Source organism: Mus caroli, unplaced genomic scaffold (assembly GCF_978045245.1).
Source record: "Mus caroli unplaced genomic scaffold, Mus_caroli_1 scaffold_3, whole genome shotgun sequence".
NCBI classification, from domain to species: domain Eukaryota; kingdom Metazoa; phylum Chordata; class Mammalia; order Rodentia; family Muridae; genus Mus; species Mus caroli.
In genome coordinates, this window is record NW_028227258.1 from 39,129,285 (window position 1) to 39,148,964 (window position 19,680).

At 42.9% G+C, this 19,680-nt stretch overlaps 1 long non-coding RNA gene across 1 annotated transcript; it reads right to left on the reverse strand.

Moving 5' to 3' along the window:
- Positions 1-5,377: 5,377 nt before the first annotated feature.
- On the reverse strand, positions 5,378-11,820 carry LOC110291662 (uncharacterized). The gene is made up of 3 exons (XR_002377593.1): positions 11,345-11,820; positions 10,328-10,450; positions 5,378-5,605 (listed from the first exon to the last, which is right to left on the reverse strand). It is a non-coding gene; the product is annotated as an uncharacterized LOC110291662 (long non-coding RNA).
- Between the last annotated feature and the right edge of the window lie 7,860 nt (positions 11,821-19,680).

Consider the following 19,680-nt stretch of genomic DNA (forward strand, 5'->3'; position numbering starts at 1 on the left):
GATCTTTCCATCTTCTGAGATCTTCTATAATTTCTTTCTTCAGAGACTTGAAGTTTTTATTATACAGATCTTTCACTTCCTTAGTTAGAGTCACGCCAAGATATTTTATATTATTTGTGACTATTGAGAAGGGTGTTGTTTCCCTAATTTCTTTCTCAGCCTGTTTATTCTTTGTGTAGAGAAAGGCCATTGATTTGTTTGAGTTAATTTTATATCCAGCTACTTCACCGAAGCTGTTTATCAGGCTTAGGAGTTCTCTGGTGGAATTTTTAGGGTCACTTATATATACTATCATATCATCTGCAAAAAGTGATATTTTGACTTCCTCTTTTCCAATTTGTATCCCTTTGATCTCCTTTTGTTGTCGAATTGCTCTGGCTAGGACTTCAAGTACAATGTTGAATAGGTATGGAGAAAGTGGACAGCCTTGTCTAGTCCCTGATTTTAGAGGGATTGCTTCAAGCTTCTCACCATTTACTTTGATGTTGGCTACTGGTTTGCTGTAGATTGCTTTTATCATGTTTAGGTATGGGCCTTGAATTCCTGATCTTTCCAAGACTTTTATCATGAATGGGTGTTGGATCTTGTCAAATGCTTTTTCCGCATCTAAGGAGATGACCATGTGGTTTTTATCTTTGAGTTTGTTTATATACTGGATTACGTTGATGGATTTCCGTATATTGAACCATCCCTGCATCCCTGGGATGAAACCTACTTGGTCAGGATGGATGATTGTTTTGATGTGTTCTTGGATTCGGTTAGCAAGAACTTTATTGAGGATTTTTGCATCAATATTCATAAGGGATATTGGTCTGAAGTTTTCTATCTTTGTTGGGTCTTTTTGTGGTTTAGGTATCAGAGTAATTGTGGCTTCATAGAATGAGTTGGGTAGAGTACCTTCTGTTTCTATTTTGTGGAATAGTTTGTGAAGAACTGGGATTAGATCTTCTTTGAAGGTCTGATAGAACTCTGCACTAAACCCATCTGGTCCTGGGCTTTTTTTAGTTGGGAGACTATTAATGACTGCTTCTATTTCTTTGGGGGGATATAGGGCTGTTTAGATCATTAACCTGATCTTGATTCAACTTTGGTACCTGGTATCTGTCTAGGAACTTGTCCATTTCATCCAGGTTCTCCAGTTTTGTTGAGTATAGCCTTTGGTAGAAGGATCTGATGGTGTTTTGGATGTCTTCAGGATCTGTTGTTATGTCTCCTTTTTCATTTCTGATTTTGTTAATTAGGATGCTTTCCCTGTGCCCTCTAGTGAGTCTGGCTAAGGGTTTATCTATCTTGTTGATTTTCTCAAAGAACCAGCTCCTTGATTGGTTGATTCTTTGAATAGTTTTTCTTGTTTCCACTTGGTTGATTTCACCCCTGAGTTTGATTATTTCCTGCCGTCTACTCCTCTTGGGTGAATTTGCTTCCTTTTGTTCTAGTGCTTTTAGGTGTGTTGTCAAGCTGCTAATGTGTGCTCTCTCTAGTTTCCTTTTGGAGGCACTCAGAGCTATGAGTTTTCCTCTTAAAAATGCTTTCATTGCGTCCCATAAGTTTGGGTATGTTGTGGCTTCATTTTCATTGAACTCTAAAAAGTCCTTAATTTCTTTCTTTATTCCTTCCTTGACCAAGGTATCATTGAGAAGAGTGTTGTTCAGTTTCCACGTGAAGGTTGGCTTTCTATTATTTATTTTGTTATTGAAGATCAGCCTTAGTCCATGGTGATCTGATAGGATGCATGGGACAATTTCAATATTTTTATATCTGTTGAGGCCTGTTTTGTGACCAATTATGTGGTCAATTTTGGAGAAGGTACCATGAGGTGCTGAGAAGAAGGTATATCCTTTTGTTTTAGGATAGAATGTTCTGTAGATATCTGCCAGATCCATTTGATTCATAATTTCTCTTAGTTTCACTGTGTCCCTGTTTAGTTTCTGTTTCCATGATCTGTCCATTGGTGAAAGTGGTGTGTTGAAGTCTCCCACTATTATTGTATGAGGTGCAATGTGTGCTTTGAGATTTACTAAAGTTTCTTTAATGAATGTGGCTGCCTTTGTATTTGGAGCATAGATATTCAGGATTGATAGTTCCTCTTGGAGGATTTTACCTTTGATGAGTATGAAGTGTCCCTCCCTGTCTTTTTTAATGACTTTGGGTTGGAAGTCAATCTTATCAGATATTAGAATGGCTACTCCAGCTTGTTTCTTCATGCCATTTGCTTGGAGAATTGTTTTCCAGCCTTTCATTCTGAGGTAGTGTCTATCCTTTTCTCTGAGATGAGTTTCCTGTAAGCAGCAAAATGTTGGGTCTTGTTTGTGTAGCCAGTTTGTTAGTCTATGTCTTTTTATCGGGGAGTTGAGTCCATTGATATTAAGAGATATTAAGGAAAAGAAATTGGTGTTTCCTGTTATTTTTGATGTTAAAGTTGGCATTTTGTTCTTGTGGCTGTCTTCTTTTAGGTTTGTTGAGGGATTACCTTCTTGTTGATTCTAGGGCGTGGTTCCTGTCCTTGTATTGGTTTTTTTCTGTTATTATCCTTTGAAGGGCTGGATTCGTGGAGAGATAATGTGTGAATTTGGTTTTGTCGTGGAATACTTTGGTTTCTCCATCTATGTTAATTGAGAGTTTGGCTGGGTATAGTAGCCTGGGCTGGAATTTGTGTTCTTTTAGTGTCTGTATAACATCTGTCCAGGATCTTCTGGCTTTCATAGTCTCTGGTGAAAAATCTGGTGTAATTCTGATAGGCTTGCCTTTATATGTTACTTGGCCTATTTCTCTTACTGCTTTTAGTATTCTATCTTTATTTAGAGCATTTGTTGCTCTGATTATTATGTGTCGGGAGGTATTTCTTTTCTGATCCAGTCTATTTGGAGTTCTGTAGGCTTCTTGTATGTTCATGGGCATCTCTTTCTTTAGATTTGGGAAGTTTTCTTCTATAATTTTGTTGAAGATGTTTGCTGGTCCTTTGAGTTGAAAATCTTCATTCTCATCCACTCCTATTATCCGTAGGTTTGGTCTTCTCATTATGTCCTGTATTTCTTGGATGTTTTGAGTTAGGATCTTTTTGCATTTTCCATTTTCCTTGATTGTTGTGCCGATGTTCTCTATGGAATCTTCTGCACCTGAGATTCTCTCTTCCATCTCTTGTATTCTGTTGCTGATGCTTGCATCTATGGTTCCAGATTTCTTTCCTAGGGTTTCTATCTCCAGTGTTGCCTCATTTTGGGTTTTCTTTATTGTGTCTACTTCCCTTTTTAGGTCTAGTATGGTTTTGTTCATTTCCATCATCTGTTTGGATGTGTTTTCCTGTTTTTCTGTAAGGACTTCTACCTGTTTGATTATGTTATCATGTTTTTCTTTAAGGATTTGTAACTCTTTAGCAGTGTTCTCCTGCAATTCTTTAAGGGATTTTTGTGCTTCCTCTTTATTGTCTTCTTCCTTTTTAGCAGTGTTCTCCTGCATTTCTTTAAGTGTGTTATTAACGTCCTTCTTGAAGTCCTCTATCATCATCAGGAGATATGCTTTTAAATCCGTGTCTAGCTTTTCCGGTGTGTTGGGGTGCCCTGGACTGGGTGAAGTGGGGGTGCTGGGTTCTGATGATGGTGACTGGTCTTGGTTTCTGTTAGTAAGATTATTACGTTTACCTTTCGCCATCTGGTAATCTCTGGGGTTAGTTGTTATCGTTGTCACTATTTAAAGATTGGAGCAGAAGCTGTGTTCCACTCACCAGCAGTCCCAAAATCCTGCGGCGGGGGTCGTGGGTAGCTGGCGGGTGTCAGGCAACCCTGCGCTCCCGCTACCCTGGCGCTGATCCGGCCGGGTGAGGCCTGTGGCCCTACTCAGGCTGGTTTCTGCTTCCCTAACTAATGCAGTCTCAGGTCCCGCGCAATTGGATTGGAGCAGAAGCTGTGCTCCCCTCACCAGAAGTCTTAAGATCCTGTGGCGGGTGTTGTGGGCAGTTGGCGGGTGTCAGGCAACCCTGCGCTCCCGCTACCCCTGCGCTGATCCAGCCGGATGAGGCCTGTGGTCCTACTCAGGCCGGTTTCTGCTTCCCTAACTAATGCAGTCTCAGGTCCCGCGCAATTGGATTGGAGCAGAAGCTGTGCTCCCCTCACCAGAAGTCTTAAGATCCAGTGGCGGGTGTTGTGGGCAGTTGGCGAGTGTCAGCAGACCCTGCGCCCCAGCTGCTCAGGTGCTTTTCTGATCGGAAGAGGCTTGTGGCCCTGTGTGGGCCGGATTTCTCTCTCCCCAACCAGAGCAGTCTCAGGTCCCGCGTGATTGGACTGGAGCAGAAGCTGTGTTCCACTCACCAGCAGTCCCAAAATCCTGCGGCGGGGGTCGTGGGTAGCTGGCGGGTGTCAGGCAACCCTGCGCTCCCGCTACCCTGGCGCTGATCCAGCCGGGTGAGGCCTGTGGCCCTACTCAGGCTGGTTTCTGCTTCCCTAACTAATGCAGTCTCAGGTCCCGCGCAATTGGATTGGAGCAGAAGCTGTGCTCCCCTCACCAGAAGTCTTAAGATCCTGTGGCGGGTGTTGTGGGCAGTTGGCGAGTGTCAGCAGACCCTGCGCCCCAGCTGCTCAGGTGCTTTTCTGACCGGAAGAGGCTTGTGGCCCTGTGTGGGCCGGATTTCTCTCTCCCCAACCAGAGCAGTCTCAGGTCCCGCGTGATTGGACTGGAGCAGAAGCTGTGTTCCACTCACCAGCAGTCCCAAAATCCTGCGGCGGGGGTCGTGGGTAGCTGGCAGGTGTCAGGCAACCCTGCGCTCCCGCTACCCTGGCGCTGATCCGGCCGGGTGAGGCCTGTGGCCCTACTCAGGCCGGTTTCTGCTTCCCTAACTAATGCAGTCTCAGGTCCCGCGCCATGATCATGATTTCAAATCCAAATTTTTAGATTTTTTTTTTCGAGACAGGGTTTCTCTGTGTAGCCCTGGCTGTCCTGGAACTCACTTTGTAGACCAGGCTGGCCTCGAACTCAGAAATCCACCTGCCTCTGCCTCCGGAGTGCTGGGATTAAAGGCATGTGCCACCACGCCCGGCTCAATTTTTAGATTTTTAAAAAGGTGCTTCAGGAGTGTTCTGTGAAGTCACTGATGAGATAGATAGATCAGACAGTAGGACAGCCGAAGCCTGTCCTGGTGCAAGCAAAAGAAAGGCTGCATGATCTGGACAGAGCTAGAAACAGCAAAGCAGGCTTGTGTGTTAAACCTTTGAAGGGATTACATTAAGAAAAAACACCCTTTCTTAAGAAAATCTTTTGTTGAGCTAGGTTTGAGCTAAATTTTATGGTCCCTACTGAGTTTTTGCATATGCATAGGCTTCACATTAGCATATTTTAATATTTATTCTTAAACAAACATTGTGGTCCACATGAAAATTAAGTCAGCTAATCCTTAGTTATGGCCCCTCTGTCGGTGAATAAACGAAAATGAAAACGAAAACCTCGCTGCTTGAGAATCAGAGCCTGTCTCTAACCTTCGGGTCAATTTTGCGCTAACAGGTTTGAAGCGACTGTCTGCTGGAGTGATGGCAGAGACAGGCGTTGAAATAGGCTAAACGAATTTTGTTGTTCTGCACGGCCTCTTTGTGATCGCCAGCCTTTTATTTGTTCACTCCTGTTTTCAATAACAATAACAAAACAGAGTTAGGACTATAAAATATCACATTTTTGTTTGGCAAGTGAACATCTTGGTCCACACATGAAATATTTACTCAACTTAGAATGATATTTTTAGAATAGAAATTTTACTTATTTTGTTGGTATTTAATACTTTAATAATTAGACATTTAATTAACATTAAATTGAAATCCTATTCCTATTGAGGCAAACAGAATGTAGGTATATTTCACCTCTATTAAAACAAAACTCGACAATTAATTCATTAATTGAAAATTAAAACTAAAATCCATTAAAGGAAAATTATTGTGTCGCTGTCATTCCTTTTACTGTGTTATAATGCTTTTTAACTTCTTTTTCTCAGTGTGAAATTTTATTACTGGCATGCAATGAACATCAAGTCAATTAAAGAAAAATTTCACTGTTTCTGAGTCTCTTTTGGCTATCATTATTATTAATTATATGACTATTCCTAAAACTAATCCTGTTGTAAGAAGGGGAGAGAGAGAAAAATGGCCTGCCCCAAGTGTCAAACACACTAGTTATGTCTTTGGACTTGAATGAGATTGAGATTCCCATTTGGGATGTTAGATTTATCTGCCCAGCGCATCGTCTGTCTTGTGACAAGCCTAATAACTTTCAACCAGACATTCTTTTATTGCCCCTGTTCTAACAATGTTATCTAACCCTTCCTTCTAGAAACACGTCGAACATGAAAGAGATCTTCGAATCAGTTTCCTCTTAGGAGAATTTTCCCTTGTGGTAAATTTGAAATAAAACCTGGACTTAACAATTAATTATTCTGAAAAGTTGTATATGATAGATACATGTTGTTATTGAAAAACAGGGCTGAGAGTGTAGCTCAGTGGTAGTGCTTGCTTAGTATATGTGAGGCCTTGGGCTTGATTCTCTGCATAACTCTCCCTCTCCCCTCCCTCTTTCCCTCTCCTCCCCCTCCTCTTCCACTCTCTCCCCCTCCATCTCTCTCTCCCCAGACCCCTCTTTGCTTCCTCCCCTGCCTATAACAAACTGATAAGCCCCAGAGTGGGATAAGAGCAGTAGACACCACTAACACTCCGGTTTCACAAGGGAATGTTGCAGTCACTACTGCAGGAAGCATTTCGGCAAAGATATGATGGATGGGAGGGAGCTCATTATGTATAAACGCCTGAAGGTAGACATCTGTGGTGAGTTTGAGATTATAGCTGATAGCTGGGATGGTTGGTGGTGGTGGTGCATGTCTTTAAACCCATCTTTAGGGAGGCAGAGGTAGGCTTATCTCTGTGAGTTCAAGACCAGTCTGATCTACACAGACAGCCAGGGCTATGTAGAGAGATCATTGTGTGACACACACACACACACACACACACACACACACACACACACACACAGAGTGACAGAGAGAGACACACACACACACACACACACAGAGTGACAGAGAGAGAGACACACACACACACACACACACACACAGAGAGAGAGAGAGAGAGAGAGAGAGAGAGAGAGAGAGAGAGAGAGATCTGATGTGGAGGAATGAGTCTGGTCCAGAGGAGCTCTGTGGGTTGCTAGTAGAACTGGACAGGTCTTGATTCTTAGGTATCATTTCCTACGTAGGAATTTAAACTATTTTCTTCCTCCCTAAGTCCTAAAGTGGTCTCCTCATTTAAATTCCCAGAGTGTTCTCCCACAACCTCTCTGTATCCTGCTTTGTCTTAAGTCTTTGCTTTCTAGTTTTTATCTCCCATTGGGTTATCAGTGATTTTTAATGGCTTGGCTGCTTCCCCTTCCCTTTGAGATCTCACTCATTTGCTTATTCATTAGAAATTTATTGAGCACTTAGTGTGTGCTAGGACCTTCACTGGACCCTTATTAAAACTTTCATGCTCTCTAGCTTCAAGGAACTCTTTTTCTACCAGCAAGACAGACATATATAACACAGTGTGAAAGGTACTGCAGTCTAGAAGAAAGTATCACATGGCAGAGGCTGGTAAATGGATAGATATGGTCAGCGAAGATGGACGGGGCATTACATGTTGCTATATACAACTGTGTCTTGTGTCTCTTGGAGGAACTCTTTTCCCTAGTGGAGATACTGAGGCAACTCCTTCCTATAGAATAGACTGGTTATGGAGGGAGGAAAGATGCATCCCTTTCAGTTAGTAAGAGTGAATTTAGTATTTAACTCCCAGCTAAAGCACCCTGGGTCACAAGGTCATGAGCTTTAGTGTTTTCTTGGCTTAGTGCCTTCTCTCCTGATTGACATGTGATGTTCTATTTTAGCAGTGCTGTGCAGTATCCTGCCATGCACTGTAAATTCTTTGGAAGGTGCTCCCTCTTCCCTCTTGTCTTTAGGAGGACAGAGGAGAAGCCCTGGCAACTGTCACTGCTATGCTCAGCAGTTGCCTGGGAGCAGGTGATGGAGCCTTGACCTCTGTGGGAATGGGGTGATTTGTTTCTGAGAATAGCCAATGGGGCTGGGCCTTAACCATACACCTTGCCAACAGAGATCTGAAGTTCTCTCTCTCTCTCTCTCTCTCTCTCACACACACACACACACATGCACTCACACGCACACGCACACACACGCACAGAATGATCTCTCTACATAGCCCTGGCTGTCTGTGTAGACCAGGATGGTCTTGAACTCACAGAGACAAACCTACCTCTGCCTCCCTAATGGTAGCCTTAAAGGCATATACCACCACTATTACACCAGGTGTTCTCAGTGATAAAAATCCCCAGCCCCATTGGCTATTCTGCCTCCCTAATGGTAGCCTTAAAGGCATATACCACCACTATTACACCAGGTGTTCTCAGTGATAAAAATCCACTTGGAACTTGTTTTACATGTGGATCACATGTTCTGCAGAGTTCACAGCCTGTGTTTCGAGCAGCAGAAAAGGAAATGAACATATGCACACTCACACTCTACTGTGGGAGGTAGGACTGGGTCATGGGAAGAGGTCAAAAGATCTGCATTTGGTTCAACTTTGAACTCTGCTACTTAGGCTGCAAGACCTAGGGTAGGTGCCCTGGGTGTATGAGCCCCAGTAATCTTATTCTCTGTGAAGAATGCAATGCAAAGATGATATCCCAAACCTCCCTGTACAATGTCTACCATCAGCACACATTCCATAAAGGAAAGCTGTGTGTGTGTCTCTTTTAAAGTTGTCCAGCTGTTCTGCTTGCACACTCCAGCGTGTTTAAATGTGCTCTTAAGGCAATAAATGCATTTTTATTGTATTTTATTTTAGAAAATATAAGCACTTTATTTTATTGTTTTAGAACATATAAGCTATCTTTATCTATGTATCTATCTATGTATCTATCTATGTATCTATCTATGTATCTATCTATGTATCTATGTATCTATCTATGTATCTATGTATCTATCTATCTATCTATCTATGTATCTATCTATCTATCTATCTATCATCTATTTTAGGAAATGATCCCAAACATGACTCTGTTTGTGAGGTCAGGTCTGTCTGAGAGTGCTAACATGAGACCAATTATCACAACATCCTAAGGCTGATTTGGTTTGGGACCGAAGCTAAAATTTAGCAAAAGCCATTGTATTTGGTGGCTGCTTTTTGTCACATAAGCTCATGGTGCATTTTAACCATCGAGATTGATTAAGCTGTCCTTGGGAAAGGAGTGTCATAAGGTGGCATAGAAGAACATTAGACTGGGAATCAAAAAGTAGTGTCAAGTAGAGTAAAGTGCTTCCCAGTTTCTAAGAAGTGGGCTTCAGGGTGTGGCGGATATGAGCATCATTTCACACCTATGGAGGTATGGAGAGTCTAAGTGTGTGGGCCACTGACTGCGCAGTATGCAGGCGAGGGCACAGGAACGAATTAGAAACACACAATGAACATGCTCCCAGGATAAGTCAGTACCTATGGGTACATGTCAAAATGATTTAAAAGCTCACTCCTGGTAGGAATGGAAGACTCCCATTCTGTGGAGTATAGTTGCTGGACCCAAAATTTAAACTCCTGTCTTTCTCCAATTTACTTAGAAGGAGGTTAAGACAGGTGACAGTGTGAACATGGTATATGGTAAGACTTCTGCAAACTACGGAGTTCAAAAAGGTTTTCCTTAGTAAGCAATACTAATGGTTCTCTTAATCACCTGCCCCACTCATTCTGAATATCATTCCTGTCCCTTTGTACCCTGCTCTATAGGGCAGAGAACTACATTTCCCAGGCTCCTCTGCCTTTTAATCAGGAGATGATGTTGGCCAGTGAGTAAGACCAGCCAAAGAAAGGATGGTGGGAAGATGAGGAAGTCAGGGCTCCCCTTTTCCTCTGCCTGGGAAGTTCCTGTGGTAGCTCTTTCATGGCTCGAACTTTTAGATTCTGCAAGGCAATCCTGTCTTGGTGCCCGTTCTGATGCCCATCCCGATGCCCGTCCCAATGCCCCTCCAGATGAGAAGTGGTAGGAGGCCTAGAGTGACTTTTTTCTTCCTGAGTAGATTTTGGCAACATAGTACTCAGTATTTGTTAAGCTATTAGCATGTTCCACACGTTGTTGTCAATTATAACTCATGTAACCGTATAAATAAGAAGGTTGATTATATGTGCCAGTTTATGACAGGATGTAACCAGGCAATATCAAATCAAATGAGTAGGTATGGGGGCTTCAATCCATGGCACTTAGGTTCACCATGCTCCCATGCTGCCTCAGAAGGTCACAAAAAGAGTTGAAAAGCTCCCACCTGCCTCTTCAGAGCTGGACTTGCCTTCTGGAAGTGACAAAGACAATGGAATTCTATCTTCTTAGATTTTAACTGTCTTGGTAAAACGGTAGTCTGAACCCCTGAGCAGAAAATTCAGAAAGACTAGAAAACAGAAGTGGAAAGAATGATGTATGAATATATTAAAGTAGCTATCATCAGTAAAAGTTCATTTCATAAGATCTGCGTGGAATCAAGCTGACAAGATTCCAACAGGCAACAGTAATTGAAGTTGGTGAGTTACAAAACCCAAGAAAGGGGCAAGAAGGGGAAGGTATTTGTAATACTCTTTACAATTACTATTGAGAGTCACTAGAGGAAGTGGTGAGGGGCTGGGTGGGACATGATCAGAATATTGTTTATACAGAGGAAATTGTCAAAGATTAATAAAAGATATTTTATTAAAAACATGATCAGTTTTTCCTTCCAATCATTTTTCTTATGTGAAAGTATGTTGGAAATTATTTTTGCACAATCCGATTGTAAAAGAGAAAGCTGGCTGCAACCAGGGATCCTATTTTGTGAACTCAAGCATATGAAGAGGGAAAGTAATAAATAATAAAAGTCATGTGCTCCACTGAACACACCCCCAGAACGTTCGCCAGCATGAGGCACTGTAGGTATCTGACCAGGTAGACCTCAGGTTAAAGAGGAAGTGCAGAATCAGCAAAACACAGGCTCTGTGCATACTCTGGAAATGTGCTACTAAATCTTATTCAGCATGTGTCAGACTCCTTACACTTCGGTTTCCCCAGAAGATGACTTTGGGATGAAATATCGGAGCTCTTTCGACTGGAACAAAACACTCTCTATTTGTTATACCAATGATGCTTAACTTCTTGCATTTTACTGGTGCTTCACCTGAATTCTCCCTATCCACCTAAGAAAGCAAAACCCAGCAATAATTTAAACCCTCTGAGAGACGTTATGGAAAACACAGGCAGTTGAATGGCTGCATGCCGAGATAGGCACCAGGGATGGTGTCCCGAGTGACATTACCTGAGTTCTCTCTGCAGCTCTATCACATGACTAGTGCTTCACTCCATCAGTACCATGCTTCAATGTTTCCAATCAAGAGAGGCAAGTGGATAGTGTGCCTTAAGAAAAGTGTTGTGGGGAATGAGGAGGGTTTCAGAAGAAACTCTGACACTGGTTGTTCTCCATCATAAGGTGGGGTCAATTTCTAAGAGCCTCAAGATAAACTAGGCCTTAGAAACTGATTTGGGATGCCTCTGTGAGATTAAAAGTTTGTATTGAAATTTTCTATATATTACAAACATTTATATCAATTTATATTAGATATTACTTCCTTGAAGCTGTCATTGAATGTAATAAATCTGTCCTTTGATTTTTAGCATCTGCCATGCTTATTCTGTTCACTTTGTCTCCCTTTAAAGAATATTCTTTACAATTACTTTTATATGGGCACATAAGAAAGATAAGGTGAAACAGGAAGCTGCACCAACTGGCCTGGATGGTGGTGGAACCCCTGACAGCTTCTCTTCTATTTGGTGATGGAAGAGTAGGGGAATGAAATACAATGACATCATAGAAATTGGAACAAAATGCAAAGATACCATGGAAACAGGAACAGGGTGCAAAGCACCATGGGAGTGGGAACAGGATGCAAAGGCAAAGGCACCACGGGAGTAGGACAGGATACAGGGCACTATGGAAACCTGCTGGTGGAAGTCAGGAGCCTCTCTTTGACCTCGAGATAACTGAACAAGATGGACAAGGACAGTGGATGCATTGTTTGAATATCTGCTCAATTGAAATGATGAAGGTAGGGTTAGAAGTAAGAAAAGCCAGCTACGATGTCTGGTGGCAACCGAAGATCTTGTGAGGCACCAACTGTTAGCTTGGGATCAAGGAATTAAAGCAAAGAAAGGTCTTGAATGTGTACTGGTTTGCTAATCACACATTACTACTGTACTGAAGTCTTCAGGAGTAAAAATGCCTCCAGAGAAGTTATGCATACACACAATACACTAAATATTTCTGTAGGGCAATGGATGAGGACAGAAGGGTCTACTGATTTGAGTCAGGCTCACCAAATTCCCAGAACTGTAAAGGCCACGCCAGGAGGATTAAAGGTTTGAGGCCAGAGTGGATTACACAATGAGATTCTGTCCCAAACAACCAAAACCAAATGGACTCAACTAACCTACAAAGAAAGCAAAAACGGCCCCTCCGTGATTTTATCAAATCACTCAGAAGACTCTTTGGTGTGAGAAAAATCCCAAGCAGATCCCTTAACCCTTTGCAATTCTTGTTGTCTTTGAAGCTTCCCACAATTAAACATTCTACGTTGTTTTCTGTTTATATCTTTTCCTGTAGTTGTGTAGAACTTTTTTTCATGAATTGTTTCTTGCTGATTGTCCTGTGAGTTGCTGTATTATGTCTAACATAAAAGGCCCTTACCCTTGGGGAAACCAGGAGCCCATTTCCTTCATCTTCTTTATTAGGGGACAGTCTGTCTCTTGTTATAGAGACTCTATGTGTCTACTAAAACCCATTTACTCTGCCTCCTGGGCACCCTGTAAAGAGGAGCCACCCCCCAGGACTATGTCATGAGTGGGAAATAGGTTTGGACCAATCTTAGAGATTTAGAGTTAAGTGACCTGCCATATTTTTTTAACCTAACTTAAACATCTTTCATTAGGGGGACTTTCTTTCTTATATTCATGTAGAGTTGACAAACAAAACCACCTCTCCCTGAAAAGGTCAGCTCAGGAACTTTGGGAAGGTCATGAAACACTCGCCCCTCTGGAAAGGAGAGGCTAATTAGCATCTTTCAGACCACAGGGCAGAAACTGACCTGCGAGTGGGGACACATTTGTTGCTCACCTTCAGACAAGGGAAGTTCTTGACACCTCATTCTCTAAAGACCAATCAGTTTAAAAGGTTCACTATTCTCCCAATCATATTGTGCCTAGTTGCTAATGCTCTGTTCTGCCCCTGGAAACCATATAAAAACTTGCCTCAACTGGTGCTGGTGGATGTTGCCTCTCCCTTGGCACTGGGACAATAAATTCCTCTTGCTTTTTGCATGGACCCCGGCTCCATGTGGTTTACTCAGGGGGTTCCCAGTAAGCTAAGGCTCCTCAAGTCTTACATTCCCCAGATGCACACTATTGATTTGGGAGGCCACCTGAGCATCAAACTGAGTCTATTAATGTCCTGTGTAGAAATGCAAAGAGCAGTGAGGTTCTCTCTAGTGGTGGAGGATGTATGAGCTCAAAATGCTCAATCAGAAGGAGAATAGCCTAGAAGCAAAAGCAAGAAATGATAGAAGAAAATCAGGAAAGAGGCTCAAATGGGAGAAAGGATAGGAGAGAGAAGAGAGAAGGGAGAGAGAAGTGAAGAAAGGGAGACACTGGGGAAAGAGAAGAGAAAGGAATAGAGGGATACACACACAGAATCATACACAAGTGAAGGGACACATGGGACACACACACACACACAGAAAGAGAGAGAGAGAGAGAGAGAGAGAGAGAGAGAGAGAGAGAGAGAGAGAGAAAGAGAGAGAGACTTTGAAGTCTCTTAGCCTTTTGTCTTGTTTCTTTCCCGACCTTTCTCATAGCTCAGACATGATGCTCTCTAATATCAGTAAATTCTCACCTATTGCCCAAGATAGTTTTGATCGGTTTCTGATATTTTTGAATAAAAGAATAGTGACCAATCCGTGTCAGAGGAGACTGTGCATGAGATTATACTATGTTGAAACATACAGAAATACATAATCAGTGGGATTTGAGGCTCAGGCATTTATGACTTAGTTTAGGGAATTAATACACACTGTATAAACCGGTGGAAGACTCCATGGTACCCGGTGAAGAAAGCCTAAATGGAGAATGTTAGATATTTGGCATAGAGACTCCAGCAAAAACACAATTATATTAAGGAAAAAGAAAGAGGGCCAGCTAGAGTCACTAGGAATATGATTAGTAAGATCCAATATTACAAAAGGCTGAAAGTATTGTGGTCTCTGCAAATGTTACAGCCAGAAGAGTAACAACGCACATGAGGCAAGAAGGGAATCCAGTTCAATGTGACTCAGTAGCTGGTGTTGGTTCAAACTTTAGAGCCCGACCCTGAGCAGTTTATTTAGTCATATTTAAACACAACACAATTTAGGATAAATTACCTGATGATAATGAACTCAATCCCATGTGCACCATGAAGCTTAACACAGATAAACAAAAGTCTGTGAGAGCCAGGTGTGGCCTGGCATTGCAGAGAGCAGAGGTCAACAGGCTACTAGCTATATCCATTCCCAGCTTTCCATCTGGAAGACGGGTATTCATCTGTTCTTTCAAAGAGACAATCCCATGTGTTTCAAATTCTGTTTCTCTAGTGCTTATCTGTGAGCACAATGACCTCATGCTCCCTACATGAAAATATATAAAATATTTAAACAAGAGAACCATGCTGGGGTACTTAGAAAAGAGCCAGGTTCCATTCCTACCATCCCTTGCCTTGGTCTTTAAGCTTCAGAAATATTGAGCTACTGACTCCCCTGTCTAGACTCACCTATGTCTGACCATATCATTGACCTGTGCTTTTTCTTGAAGTAGTCATGTACACAGTGGGTCCAGTGACTACAGCGGATGGGGCCAGGCGTGATCATCTGATAAAGGATGAATTAATTCCTTCGTATGATAGTTCGAACCTTGAGCCTTGGAGGTCTGTTGATTTAGGCCTAATGCTGTTTCCAAGATCATGCATGTTAGAAGTATGAGAATGGTCAGGAAGAGGAAGCTGTCCTCCAGAGACCACTGAGCAGATGTTTTAAAGGACATAGACTCAAGAGGCAATAGTTCTTGGCTTTCTGGCCTGAAAATTCATTTCCTCAGATGCCTTTCAACACCTATAATCATCTTCAATCCACCGGAGCTTCTTAGAGATGGTGTCTGTAGCTCACAAACAGCCATTTTTGTTTCCTAGGTATGTACCCCTCCTGCCTGTGGTGACCACACATCATGGTCCCTTCCTCAGCTCACCTCTGGAACTCCAGTTCAGTGGTGAGTCTCCTCCTTAGGAAGGTTTCCAGCTTGAGAGTGGCTAGGTGGTAGTAGAGGAACAGAGGGGCTTTCAGACAAGGGTTGGCACGGGAGAAGGTGTACATAAGAATAAGTAATGCAAGTGGTCACCAAGGCAGACGCTTGGTTATGTTGGAGCTCTGGGGGTGGGGGTGTGGGGGTGTGTGACCTTCCCTATTGCTGTAGTCCAGGCCTTTGTGACGCCATTTCATCTGAAGGCAAAAAACTCAGCGTGTGTTGGATACCATAGCGAGGTCATGCGGTAATTTATCCTGGCCAAGAGGGAGGCTGGAGCTGTCCCCGGGTATCTGTAATAACCCATTTCTGAAGCACTGCAAGGTTCAGCTGGGGACAGAGGATCACCCAGATGGACCTCAAATGTTTCTGCTAGAATTCAAATCAACCCACATTTGCAGACACTAGAGTGCTTCACACCAGGGGTGAGAAGGGCCTGTGTGGAAACAGTGTAAGCAGAGAGGGGCAGGCAGGAGCAACTCGCCACACAGTGAGGAGGGCTGTAATGAAGTCTGCCTTCCTGCTGAGAAGCCCCAGAACTCCGTTATTGATTGGAGGTGAATGCGGTGAATGTCAAGTTGGGGAGTTTTGCAGTTTAATCCGACATCTGTCATTCCTGGAAGAATGAACAGTTCAAAGCAAAGCTTCATCCATATTGATATGTGGGAAGAACTTTAGGCTGGGAATGTGGGGCCCCAGAGCTGGGGAAAGAGAGTACACTGTTTTCAGGAACTGTACCAAACACACCCACCACACTAGCCACCTTGCTGAAAGAGTTTGCAGGATCACTTCCTGAGAATGGCTCATATATATTGTATGACTTTAAAACATGGGGATTGGGAAAGAAGAGGTTGCTCCCTTTCAGGTCAGGAAGAGGGGGAAAGCTTTGAAAGCACATGAGAGAGAAGAAGGGTAAAGGGAAAAAGACCAATGTGCAGTGGTCACATTTTCTATTTTAAGAAAAGTTTATTGTTTTATTAAAAAATTTTTTTAGGGTAAGAAGTAAAGAGAGAGAAGGGCTGTGTTATTTTTTGAATCCACCAGCTTTGAAGGTAGGAGGGATAGGAATTGCCAGATCCGGCCCCTTCCCCCCACATCACCACATCATCACGTACCTCTGTAATTGTATGGCAAGGTCAGTCATGAACCCAGCAGGCAGCATCCCTGAGCTTTCATGTCCAGGCTCTGTAACATGCAGCTGGTCGCCGGCCCTGTCTCAGGTAAGTAATGGGCACTTTGGGCTGCAATTTCTATCCCTGAATAGGCCTCCTATCTCAGAGTCATGCTTCAACAAACACTCAATTAAAAGGAAAAAAACCTCTGAGTGATGGAAGGCACCCTATTACTGAGAAGCAGGGGTGTTTACTGAAGAAAACGACTTCTCCCTAGTTACTAGTAACCCACTGAAGATTTATGAGCCTGGGTGTCCCCCAGTGATCAAACCTAAAATGTGGAGCTTAAACTGGTACATGTTTTGTTTTGTTTTGTTTTTTAATCAACAAAACAAACTAGGCCACAGTGTTTGCTTAGAATTAGGAATTAGGCAAAGCAATGGGCTGTTAAAGGGCTGGCTACCAAGGAAGGAGGTAGGCCTAGGGTGGTGATGTTCTGTTAGCAAAAATATGCTAATGATCTCAGACACACCTGCAGGTGAACCTTCAGTATTACATTTTATTAAATGCTCCCTCACAGCTCATGACCATGATCCAAGGGGGAAAAAATTGCATTCTTCTCAGCAGAATGCAGAAGTAATCAAAATTTATTCACTCGGATTGACTCTGAGAGTTTTGACATCGGAGGGCAATCCTCTCTGATTGATACCACTCAGATGGCAATATTGTCTGAAGAAATACAGTTAGAGAGAGGCTCCTTAAAGGCTGCAGAAGTTGCAGGCAAAATGAGTATAGCTTTCTGTACTGATATCTGACACATGGTTTTACACGACATGGAATTCCAGTGTCTTGTCAACTTGGTTCCTGATTCAGCATCTGAATGGGGGGTGGTGGTGGCTGGGGATGGGTTTTGAAACTTACATCAGTGGGGTCAGGGGATGGCTCTGTGGTGGTGGGGGATGGGCTTTGAAACTTACATCAGATGACTCAGGGGATGGCTCTGTGGGCACAGTGCTTGTCATACACACTGGAGGATTTGAATGTGAGCCCCAGAGCCTACATTGGAAAGCTGGGTGTGGCAAGGTGCTTGAAGTAATAGAACTGGGGAAGTAAAGACAAGAGGATCCTGGGAGTTGCTGGCCAGGCTCTCCTCCCAGTGAGAGAGTCCATCTCCAACACAAGGTGATGACTCCTAAGGAAAGTGACTTGAGGTTGCCCTCTGGCAGCAAGGTTTTGTCAATAGAGTGACTTTAGGCCAGTCCTGTGTTTGATTCCAGAGAAGGTTTCTGAGGGTTCCCATGCTGGCTTCTGAGTAAGGTACCGCTTTTCATTCCACTGTTTCAGAAAATGCATTGTCATGATTATTATTTTATTATATATATATATATATATATATATATATATATATATATATATATATTTAGGTGTCTGTTTTCTAATGAAAGAGAGAGGTGGGTGCTGTGTGGATTCGGTTGGGTCGGGGAAGAAGGATCTGGGTGGAGTTGGGGGAGAGAAAGCAATAATCAGAATATACAATATATAAAACAATCTAACTTCAATAAAAAAGAAATACGTTGTTGTCTGTTCAGTGGAAAGTCCTATGTGTGTGTGTGTGTTTGTGTGTGCGCGCGCGGGGTGGTGGTGGTGGTGGTGGTGGTGGAGGGTAACGTTTACAAGAAATTCCAAAGATCGAGAAGGAAAGGTGTTAAAACTAGTAATAGTCACTCTATAATGCCTATCACATGTTTTGCCCACTGACCCAAAACAGAACAAAGTAACAAATGGCTCAGCTTCTATGGTAAAAATTATTGGGGGCGGACACAACATGTTAAAGCAAGTAGGCCATGTCACGTCATGGATTTGTCAAGGTGTGCAGTCTGCGAGGCTCAGGAGGGGCCAGGGTGGTGGTGGTGGTGGTCATGGTGGTGGTGGTAAGCAGCATTATGAGCTAGAGACAGAAACCTCCAAGGTGACATTTTACCCAGGAAACCAATCTTTCCATAACGCAGAGGTCGTGGTAGGGAAGTTCCTGAGACGTGGACCATCTCCAGCCTGTTTGTCTCTTTTCTTCTATTAATTTTGTTGTTGGTGTTATGCTAGGTGTTGGCTTCCAGGAGCAACGTGGGAAAGATTATGTACATAGTTCTGATCTTCAAAAGCCTTACACTTTACCAGGAAAGAGAGGTAAACTATCTCAACAGTAAACCATTCTGAACTGCAACCAAATACTATCGACGCAAAGGGGCATAAAGCAGGATGTGCTGGGATGTGCCCATATACCTAGGACTCAGGAAGCTGAGGCAGGGGAATCAGAGACTCAAGTCTATTTCTGAGCTACACAGTATAGTCCAAGACTATATACTGTGAGACACTGTTACAAACAAACAAGTTTGGAGTTGGAAGACAACATGAAGATCAAAGCCGTACCTAAGGTGGATAGGAAGTGGATTTGGAGAGTCTCGGGTAGAGCTCTGACACATGGATCTGAGATGACCTCAGAGTTCATAGGTGGTGAATTTGTGAACTTTCACAAAACCTGTCAGAATGGGAAAGAGGTTCAGATCCTGCTCAAATCATCTAAGCCCTACACCCGAAGTGTGCCCTGTGTCTTTGGCAATAGGGGCCCATCTCAACTCTGAGAGCCAACAAAGGGCACAGAGGTAGGAAACGGAATAATGGGGAGAGGATTCCAATTGGGGAAGAGGGCGGGAGGTCAGTACAGATGGAAAAGAAGGGTGGAGGGACAAATAACACTAAATTACTTGATAATGTCCCAAGAAACCATATTATTATATATTTACCTGAAATTATACTACACATACAAACACACACACACACACACACACACACACACACACACCCTCCTTTGGCATGGTTCAAGTGACTATTCCCCCAATTCTGTGCGCCGATATCAGCAGAATGTACCAGGACACCATTTTCCAGTAGAAGAAAATCTGTCTCAGTTGTAAGCCTATGAAAATGCTTTGGTATTCCAAGAGTATTCTCATCCTGGATGTTTTTAGCAGCTTATATTTAACCAGTTATAATTTTTCTTAAGCACCATTTTGCTCCATCTTTTGAAGCTGAAGATTAGTCTTTCAATGAGAAATCTGCCTTTCATTGTGAAGACAGAAAACAATGCCCTAGGCTCACTTAGCCTGCA